Genomic DNA, 11,319 nt, shown 5'->3' with positions numbered 1-11,319 from the left:
TGATAGGATGTAGTCATCCATACAGTACGTACGCTAAATTTTCCAATTATTTGACACTCCTTTTGTACGCAGAGAACATTAAACTGACGACATGAAAACAATAGAGTACGCTTTTGCTAAAAAGCTAACCTATAGGACTCTCTCTCTCTACTTAGTAAATGGGCTCTTCCAGAAAATGTCCTTATATGGGGGGTGGAGAATATAATGTCCGTGGGGTAGCGGAAAATCATCAAAATTTGCTTGTATGGGGGTAAATTTTCTCTGTCCCGGGGTAATTTGGGTTGTCCGGGGGGTCAACTGATGCTTGTCCGGGGGGTGAAACCTGTTGCCCGGGAGCAAAAGTCACTGAAAATTGTTATATCCTCCACTCCCCCCTGATATTCATTTTTTTTCTGGAAAAGCCCAATACTATTCTTACAAGTGCACACTTGTGTACAGATTTATTTCAGGATTATGACTGCGTCATGAGCAGCTGACAAACGATCGTTGGAAAGACATCGAAATCAAACTTATTTCATAATATATGTACTCTTTAACTCGAACAAGTTTTATCGTCCCTTCAGTTAACAATGCCTTATACATGTTTTTTGGACCTACCCCGGTGGAGGTCCTATAAATTAACCTGTGTTTGTTCGTCCGTTCGTCCGTCCGTTAGTCTGTTACCAACTTTTCTCAGGATTGAATCATAGGAATCTTTTGATTTTTGGTACAAAGGTGCAAAATGGTGGTGGCCAAAATGTGACGGAGCCCGATTTTCGAAAAAAAAATTTTTTGGGCCAATTTGGGCTAAAAAACGGGTTTTTTAGATTTTGTGAAAAATTGGGTCATTGATTTTTTCTGATTTTTTGTATGAAAGTAGGGTACCATCATAGGTAAAAGATGGCTCAAGCAGATTTTTGCAAAAAAATTTTGTTGGCTCAAAAAACGCATGTTTATCTATAAGAATCACTATTAATAAGCATACATCAATGTTCTTAGTCAAATTACTCAATTTTTTTATGAGATAGATGTTTTTTTTGCTCATGAGGGCTTACTTTTAGAGAGTATGTGTGTTTAGACATGAAATTTTGGTTGCTTAGCGTGTTTTTATAGAAAAACTGGCCGAAGTCGTTATTTTTTTATAAGCACATTATCAATTACTTAGTAATTAGTTTTTCTTGAGATTAGCTCTTTCATTCTTTATGATTTTTTGAACAAAGATGCATAAGTTTAAACCCTTAAATATGACGGAGCCCGATTTTCGAAAAAAAATGTTTTTGGGCAAATTTGGGCCAAAAAACGGCTAAAAAAGGGTTTTTTGGACTTTGTGAAACATTGGATCATTGTTTTTTTCTGATTTTTTACATGAAAGTAGGTAAAAGATGGCTCGAGCAGATTTTTGCAAAAAAAGAATTTTTCAGCTAAAAAAACGCATCTTTATTTATAAAAATCACTATTAATAAGCATACATCAATGTTATTAGCCAAATTACTCAATTTTTTAATGAGATGGATGATTTTTTTGCTCACGAAGTCCTGAATATGAAAGATTATTTCAAGAGCATGAAATTTTGGTTTCTAGACGTTTTTTTTATAAGAAACAAACGACTAATTTTAATAGATCGTCACTATTTCTGTTCTGAATGATTGTTTTTAAACGGTCATGCTCACGTAGATATCAATTATATTTGTTAAATGCATACTCTCGGGTGCCTAATAAACGTACAGTCCAAAATAAACGTACGGGGGAGAGAATAAAACTGGAATTAATAAACGTACAGGCTGAAATAAACGTACAGGCGAGAAATCAGAGCTAAAATGAATAAACGTACAGGCTAAAATAAACGTACAGGGAATAATCTACCAATTTCTCAAAAGTAGAACATACAGGTCGAAACAACTGACTTAAGTATAGGTATATCTCTTATAGATCAATGACAAGTACTAAATAAGAAAAACGTTCGAATTTACTCTTGTAACACTCGAAATCTCCCACAATACGTTCGAATGTAATTAACGGCCTTTCAACATATCTTACTTAAACAAAAAATAATTTTTTTTTGCAGTATGAATTGGGCGATATTGGGTGAAAATGAATAAACGTACAGGAGGGAATAAACGTACAGACGGGAAAATTCTTCAGAATAAATAAACGTACAGTTCCTAATAAGGTGCGTACAGGCGGGAAATTTGACACGAAAAAATAAACGTACATGTACGTTTATTAGGCACCCGAGAGTAACCAGGTAGGTCCATAAAAGTATCACTTGTTTTTTATATAAGCATACAAAAATCCAAAAACAGGCTCAGAGATGCTTAGGTCGAAATCTTAATAAGACTGAAAAATGCTTGAGGGAATGCTTAAAGGGACATAACAGTACTTGCAAAATTTGTAAACAAACTGTATGCAGCGGGATACAAAATCAAAACAAATGTCACATGTCAAAATAAAAAATCAAACCAAATATGGCTAATTTTAATTGTTCAATTGTTTTACAAGTTTGTTTTGGACACGTGATTTTAATTGTTCTCTTTAATGACACGTGGTTCGCGCAATGTTTACATTTTACTACTTTAATGTCCCTTTAAATCTAAAACATAAATTTTGTAAATAAAATATATAAATATTTTCATTGTGACTGATTTCAAGAAAATTACAGAATCATTTGAAATGTATCTTCTCTTTGACTTTGTTGACTTTTTTCGTTTCCTCTGATGATTGCGAATATTCTTACTAAAATACGATCTGCCCGCAACATTATGCTCGAGCGAGAAGAATTCAGAACATTTTTGAAAGTATCGTTTCGATCTTTGATTTGCCGGAAGCAGCTCTATTAGCCTATATATATAAACACCCCCTTCTCACTAGTCTGATTCGCAGACCTATACTTCCTATAAGAAACTTATTTTTCGCTAGAGGATGATCAGAAGCCTACTGGAACCCCTTCACACTGGAAAAAATGACCAAAATATCGTCCCCAGTGGAAAATTATCCTCCAAATTTTGTCCCCACTGCTGAAAATAATCAAATAAGCCAAACCTCATTGGAAAATAGTATTATTACATGCTCAGTTGATTTGATAGATAGCATGAAAGGTGTGTGTTTTTCTAAACATATCCTTATACATTATATTCCCCTTTTGTCTAAGTACCGGGTGTCATACTCAACTTAAGAACTAATTTTGGGTGCATCGCCGGTATAAGAATCACATAGCGATGAAGGGAAATGACCTCTAAAGTACTAAATTTTACCCAGATAAGTATTCAAAATATTTTTGGAGCTTATCTTAATATTTCTAAATGATCTGCAGTAGGCTCAGTGCAGCAGTTAACTTTTGGGAGCAGATTGGAGGCTTGTTAGCACTGAGCTTGCACAGGAGTTTCTAAATACTCACCGTAAGTTTGGCGGAAAGTGACCTATCTTCCAAATCCATTGACTTCTTGTAAAAAAATGATACAAATTTCATTATTTCTCAACTCAAGCAGTTGCTTTAATGTCTCTTCTTTCCAGAAATGTATGACACCTAGCCAGGAAAATTCGCTGTTTTAAACAATTCCATATCTAAAATAGTCTTGAAAAGAATCATTCACGTTTCTTCGGGTGATTTGAAAACATTTCTTTTTCCATGGCTCAAAATCATGATTTTGAGAGGCTAAATAATAGCCTCGGGAACGTGGGCGGCCGCCATTATGAAAATCGAAAGTCAAAACACGCCCGATTTTAAGATTCGCTTACGAAACTGCCGTGCCCCGGGGGGGGGGTGTACTAGCATTGAGTTTAAAGCCCGATAAGGGCTAGAGTTCCCTCTAACTTTTCTCGGGCAAGAAAAAGTGCATTTTTGACGACAGATTGAATGTAGCAATTCCTCTGTTTTTTGCTATTATCGTCAACTCATTTATTACAACTCGGTATCTATTTTGCTGAACAGAACGGCTATCTTTTGAGGGGGACTTTTGCGTCTCTAAATAAAATATTTTTAGAAGTGCGCAGTGTCGTCATAAAAAAATTCGGAAGTGCGCAGTGTCTTTTGAGCCCTCTGGGCCATGACCCTAGACAGTTCTACAATCCTTCAAGAAATATTTGAGACAAAGGGGAATTCCCGGTGTAATTTTGAACACCACAATTGATTTTTAAGCGCCTTAAACTACAGTTGGAAAGTAGAGTTTTGACTCTGAGTTTTAACATGAGACTTAAGACTTAGAACCTTAGGATCTCAGGATTTAAAAGCTCAAATTTGCTCGAATGAGGCTTGGAATATAGCCTAGAAGCCACCAAACCCCCCTAAAATCGAAATATTCAATGGAAGAAAGTGGAAGTGCTAAAATAGCAATTCTCGCCCGAACTTTAAATTCTGAAAAACGTTAAAATACACTAAAATCTCAATATATTTCAAGGGAGATTGTCTGAGAAACTGAAAAATGCCAAATTCTGCTCAGCGGGGGTTCTTATTCCAAGTTTAAAGCAATTTTTCTGGCTCAAAAATCCCCTTTCTTCAATTTTAGGGGCTAAAACTCGAAAAAAAGTCAAAATTTCATGAAATTTTCACGTTTTTGACTTTTCGTAAATTGGACCTTTGCGAAATATTAAATATTTCATAAAAAAGTGATTTTGGCCAGGAGCAAACCCTTCAAAATGGTCCGAAACATGCTTTAAGACGAATTTTAGAGCTTTTCAGGTAATTTTGGATCCCCCGCAGAGCAGAAATCAGCATTTTTCAGTTTTTCAGACAATCCTTCAAGAAATATTTGAGACAAAGGGGAATTCCCGGTGTAATTTTGAACACCACAATTGATTTTTAAGCGCCTTAAACTACAGTTGGAAAGTAGAGTTTTAACTCTGAGTTTTAACATGAGACTTAAGACTTAGGACCTTAGGATCTCAGGATTTAAAAGCTCAAATTTGCTCGAATGAGGCTTGGAATATAGCCTAGAAGCCACCAAACCCCCCTAAAATCGAAATATTCAATGGAAGAAAGTGGAAGTGCTAAAATAGCAATTCTCGCCCGAACTTTAAATTCTGAAAAACGTTAAAATACACTAAAATCTCAATATATTTCAAGGGAGATTGTAGTTCACAAATTTTATAAGAACTGGAAGTGTGTGGTGAGCCTTAGGGGCCATCGTAAGAAACCTTACATACAGAAAAATGAAAAATGGTAACCCAAAGGTTCCAGATGTTAAAATTTTCCCGACCTTCAGAGCTTTTTTAGCGTGTCGGAAGAAAATTTCTACATCGAGTACTACCAGATAAGATTTGTTGGCTTCAAATCCTACCAAAGAGATTGACTTCTAGCCCTTCGGGCTTATATTTCATTGGGTACTACCCTACTAGGGTTGCGAGCTGACGGGGGGGGGGGGGTATGGGGGGCGGGTGTGCCGCCCGACTTTCGAACTTTGGACCCTTAGGCGGGACTAAAAAGGAGAAAGCAAAGGAAAATTTTGAGTATTTTACGACCCTTACGCCTTAGCGGGACAAATTTGACCAAGTTTCGATCTTTCATGGGGTAAAAAGTTGAAATTTTCCTATTTTTCCGACCCTTAGCGGGGGAGCGGGACTTTGAAAATCCAAAAAGGGTACCATTTTAAGGGCGGCGGCGCATACCGTACTAGTAATAGTACACTCCATTTGCCTAATCAACCCCCCCCTCCGAGCGGAATCCCTAGCCATGAAAAATATGGAAATATCAACCCCCATCGACTTTCACTTTCAGCACTATTTTTTTCACCCCCACTGGCTGAAAAAATCCTACCTGCTCTGTGAGAAGGGGGTGTCTATAAGATAATAGTTTTTTGAATAAACCCCCCTGCTTTATAAAAAATATGTCCCGAGAAAATATCGAACTATACTTCATAGCCACCATAAACTACATACTGTTCACGAAGTGCTTGTAACACCCTACCCTCGCTCGTCATTCGGCAAACCGTCACGTAATGGCACCATGAAACCGACTACGGTGTGGATTTCTTCATCAAAAGATTAAAGATTATACGCTGATCACGTCATTATTGCTGACGCACTCAGATTCTGACCAAGGATTTTCAAAATCCTTACGCTGGCAATAATTAGTAATTCGTAATTGGTTGATTGGTCTCAGCGGGGAAGAGATTTTTCCTTTTGATATTGCTACCTGTAAGGTGGAGTGTCTTGAAAAATATTTGTCCGACGCATCGAGCGTATCGAAGCGGAATTTTTGGGTGCCGGTCGCTTTTCTGCAAGGAAGAAAAATGGCTGAAAAGTTTTTACAGAAAACAAAATATGGACTGCTCAGATTTTTTGTAAACTTGATATTTTGTGGTAAATATAATTCATTGTAGCTTAGGTTGAAAATATTAGGGTAGAGAAAAATATAACGTTTTATATAACCTGATATAACCTATCTTTCTGTCAAAAATCTGAAAAAAACGTCTAGGGTGTCAATCGAACAAGTTCCTGCCGACGCACCTGACTGTCCAGTGTATTCGTCCGGTGGCAAAAAATATCCTTTCGCCACACCGGGCGCAATAAGTCCGGTGTCAGTCCGGTGTTGCATACAGGGAATTTTGGACGCCGGACATTTATGAAACAAAAAATTAAGAGCCTGAAGGCAGGGGCCATTTAAAAGGAACGTTTGTCCAAATTTCCCTATTTTCAGACCCCCCTCCCCCCTTGTTCGTCAGCATTCGTTTTGAAGTACCCCCCCTTTGTACGTTCGTTTTTATCTCAAATTTTTACCCCCCCCCGATTACTTTTTCCTTTGAAGATAATTGGAGAATTTAGACAAGGCAAGTTCAAAGAATATGATTTTAGCGTTATTCTTTAATTTATCGCACCTTAAGTTTTTGCTCTCTAATTATCCAATAATTGCTAAACAATTATAACATACACAATTGTTTAGGGGATTAACAATTATCTTCGGTTATCGATTCAAAGAAAAAATGTAATTAGGAGATAGATAGAAAAAGATTTTTCATAGACTAAGTTAAAAGTCACGCTTGTGACAAGCACCGCCCCGCAAAAGCAAACGTACACAGATCGACTTGACCCCCCCTCCCCCGTTCTTTTTCGTTCGCTTATTTTGCGACGAACATACTTTTTGAATGGCCCCGAACCTTTCATTTAAAAAAAGTCCCGAAAACACTGAAAACACTTTGTCTGAAACACTTTTCTGAACCTTTCAAGCTTTTTTGGGGTGTTTTTGACAAAAATCATTTCCCAGAAACACCTTACTACCTCTCGAGGTTGGTGTGTTTTCAGCATTTCCTGTGTTCCTTGGATTTCCATAAATCAACTCTCAAATTTCTCAATAAAATCCAAGCCAAAATGCATTACCTGAAACACCGGCAAGTTTCTGAACCATTCAGTGTTTTCTCTGGTGTTCAAGGTGTTTTTCAAGACGATTTTGAAGCTCTTACAGTGTCCTGTCGGAACCAATCAGATAAAATCGGGTTAAAAAATCGGGGAAAAATCAGGAAAATTAGCCAGTGTGGACTTTTTTTAACAGTCGCCTTCAACAGGACATTCGGTATTTTTAAAAACTTTGAAAACTGAACCATTCGTGACCAAAAGTGTTTTCTGCAAACCAGGTAAGCAATGTGTTTTTAAAGACATGAAAGGTTCAGGCTCTAAGAAACACCGGACTGGTCATATCCGGTGTTTCGATTGTCCAGTGGAAAAAATATCCTTCTCCGACACCGGAAATCCGACTTCCTTAAGTACGGTGTAGAAATTGTCCGGTGGTAAAAAAAATCCTCATTTTACACTGGACTTTCGTGTGTCCGGTGTTTGTTAAGTCCGGTGCGTCGGCGGCAGGGTCCTGTTCAAATGGGCCATTCCAGAATTTGTCTGGAAATCAAAAAACTAGACTGTGAAATAGTTTACAGCCTGGATATCCAGGCTAATGGTGGCAGAAATCCCGCTGATTTTGCAAAAGTACCTGGATTTTCATTCTCTCACAGCCTAGTTTTTTGATTTACAGTAGTTTGGATTTGAAGTCAACTTATCCTACCAAAGTTGCGCGGCCTTGAGCGGCTCGCCTGGTTTTTACACAAATGACAGATTGAAACTAAAATTTACCGCTAAATTTCGAAAAAAATATCAATCGTAAACAAAGGAATTGCTAGATTCAAAATGTCGTCAAAAATACGGCGCATTTTTTAAGGCTTCACTTTGTCTTGCCTGGGAAAGGTTAGAGATTCTACTCTAGCCCTTTGGGCTTTAAACTCTTCATACAAAAATTACGAGAAAAGCATATTTGGACTTTGTACCCTATGCTGTATGCAAGCACTTATAAGCTAAAAGTCCGGCAAAAGCGGGACAAAAATCAGTTTTTTGAAGTTTGCAAAAAAATACCACATAGAAGATTATTGTCAACTGCTCTAAGTAACTTGGGACAATTGGTCGAAACATTTGACTGTTGATATCTGGCCTGTACTTAAAGTGCAGAAGCTTAAAACATCACTTGAAGTATATTGCTACCGTAATTTGGTCTAATGTCGACATCCCTCCTCTAATTTCTGCATCCTTTTTATCAGCTGAAATTGATAGAAAGGTTGAAACTGTTTCTTTGCTAAGGGATCTTCGACAAAAAACTTTCGAATTTTTTATCGGCATTGGGCCGATAAGGGGGTGGGGGGTCCAACTACATACCAATAAAAAAATAAGTATTGAGACGAAAATCCTTTCAGCCAATTTCTTGCTGATTTCGTCCACAAACTCCACTGAAAGCATATCAGTTTGGCAAATTGCATGGATCCGCAACGCTGCGAAATTCTGCATATTTAGCTTGGTGATATTCCACAACGTTGCGAAATTCCGCAGCTTTACTGATGCATAATTAAGCAGCTTTGGCCTTTGGACCAAAATCGGCATTGCAGGGCCTGGACCGTGGTCCCGAAATAATGTGCATTTTGAAGAACAACCCAAAAGGAAACTTTTCACCCTAACATTTTAATTTTCTACCTAGCGATTATTCACAATCATTCTTGGAAGAAATGCTAGCTTCGTTCAAAAAAGCGCTACTTTGTTCAAGAAGGCAAGTTTTTGCATGATTTTGCATGTGTTTAGAAGAAAATTGGTAGACGTGCTCATAATTTTTAAAATCACAAGCTTCAATTGGAAGCGTTGCGTATAATAGCAGCGCAACCCAGGGGAAACGCTGCGAAAAACCGCAACGTTGCAGATCTATGCAATTTGCCGAACTGATATGACTTCACTTGCTTTCACCTTTGCGCGCAAACTCGCAACTTTAAGAGTACAGTTTTGAAATAGCTTTGATAAAAAACTCTTTTTTCATTGGCCAGCGCGCTGCCTTTCCTTCGAAATATTGCGACTTCATCCCGTCATTTTAACTTTGGTTTTGATTAACAATATCAATGCGGGTATAAACAAACTCAATGTTGGTGCACAAATAGACAAAAATTCAACGATGACGGGTGGGAAGACGATGGCGGACAAGATTGGAGGAAATTGTGTTTTCGAAGATGTAAAAGTTGGATTTGAAAAATTTTGGCCGATAAGACCAAGGGAGGGAGGGGGTCTGAAGCTTATCAGCCCAATGCCGATAAAAAATTCGAAAGTTTTTTGTCGAAGACCCCTTAGTGGTTACCTTAGTGGTCAGAGAGGAATAATCCTTTTTCAATCAGTGATTCAATCTTTCATATTATTCCTGTCTCTAAAGAAGGGTGTCGGAATTAGACGAGGGATGTTGATATAGACCAACTTACGGTATCTTTTACAGTAGTAGTGTAATATTTTCTCATTCACTGTCATTGTTTACTTTTAAACGTGCCTAACGTCTGCAAGCATATTCATTTTATAAGCACTTAACTCGATAATAAGGGGTTTTTTCCAATGATGTACTTTTAATAAAAACTCAAACATTTATTTACGTATATTTAGGTATATAATCTAATCACATAGTAGGTGTATATTTAAATATCACACTTTTACCTAAAAAGTATTATTTTTTGCTTAGATTTTTCTATAGTTTTATTGCTAAAAGACGCTTTTTCAGTACTTAAAACTGCCTGATTTTTCAAAATTTTCTTGCCCTTCGGGCCCAACCATCGTGGGCCCTCAGGTGACTCTCACATAGCTGCATCACTAAAATAGTGTCCAACCTCTCAACTTCAGTCTCCAACCTTCCTACAAAATAATGAAAACCCTGTTCACTTACTGTTAAATCTCTTTTTCAACAAATTTGTTTTGATAACTCTACCAAGTTTACCGTCAACTGCTCTAACTTGGGACGATTGGTCGAAACATGGGACTGTTGATATTCTGGCCTGTATTTTCACTTAACTGTTAATTCTCTTTGACAACATACAAATTTGTTTTGATAACTCGACCAAGTTTATCAATCATACTTTCTGTCATGACATGTCACGATAACTTTCACTGATAGCGCGCCCTTTTAACTGTTTTGTTTTCATTCAAAATGATCGGACGCCGATTGGAGAATTAGAGAACGCCCGCCGCCTAACCGCCTATCGCCCGATGGGATTAACAAATAACGAGTGTGTAACTTACTTACCGCGCAAGTGACTTCAAACGCTCCATAGTTTTGCCACTAATTTGTTCTTCTTCGTTCCAGACACTTGCTTCTGTTCCACTACGGATTTTTTTCATATTTCCATTTAAAAGCCTACTAGGTGCGAAAGAGAAATCTTGTATTTTTTTATACGCCGTTCATTGACTCAAATCAAATGACTTTGGAGGTTAGGTGAAATGGTGGCCGAATTGCCATCCCATGTTTAGTCAGATAGTCCCAAGTTAGACCATATTTTTTTAATATTCTGTTCATTAACTCAAATCAAAAAATTACTTTGGAGGTTTGGTGAAATGGTTGCCTTTTGTCAGATAGTCCCAAGTTAGAGGGTCTTGGGTTTCGATGAACCAAAAGCAAGTGGGGGTGTTAAAAGTATGACTTTCCTAAGGGCCCCCCTTGTCAGTTAAGGGGGGGGGCTTCTTACCTAAGGGGGGGGGGTCTTCTTAGATAAGGGGGATCTTCCTTGAATTATGCGAATTTTCAATTTTTTCATTTATACTGATTTTCTAAGGGGGGTCATCTTATCTTATCTTGACCCCCATAGAAACTATGTGAATTTCATTAATTGCTTTTCAATTTTCGATCCTGGTTTATCTTTGAAATCCGGGTCTACTTGGTGTATACCTTCAATACTACATCAAATTTTTATTTCTATGCTACAATAAGGCTTGGAAATATAAGAAAGTCAATGTCACTGAACTTTACTAGCTAGGGTCAATACCTAATGAAATCAAACATAGGTGCAACATCGGTAACATAAGACCCTTCATTGGGAAATTCGAATACCAGGGATGGGTACTTGAGCAAAAAGGGAA

This window comes from Clytia hemisphaerica, unplaced genomic scaffold, assembly GCF_902728285.1.
Source record: "Clytia hemisphaerica strain Z4C2 unplaced genomic scaffold, Clytia hemisphaerica genome assembly, whole genome shotgun sequence".
Lineage (NCBI taxonomy): Eukaryota > Metazoa > Cnidaria > Hydrozoa > Leptothecata > Clytiidae > Clytia > Clytia hemisphaerica.
The sequence above is the reverse complement of the archived record's forward strand: the minus strand, read 5'-3'. Positions refer to the sequence as shown.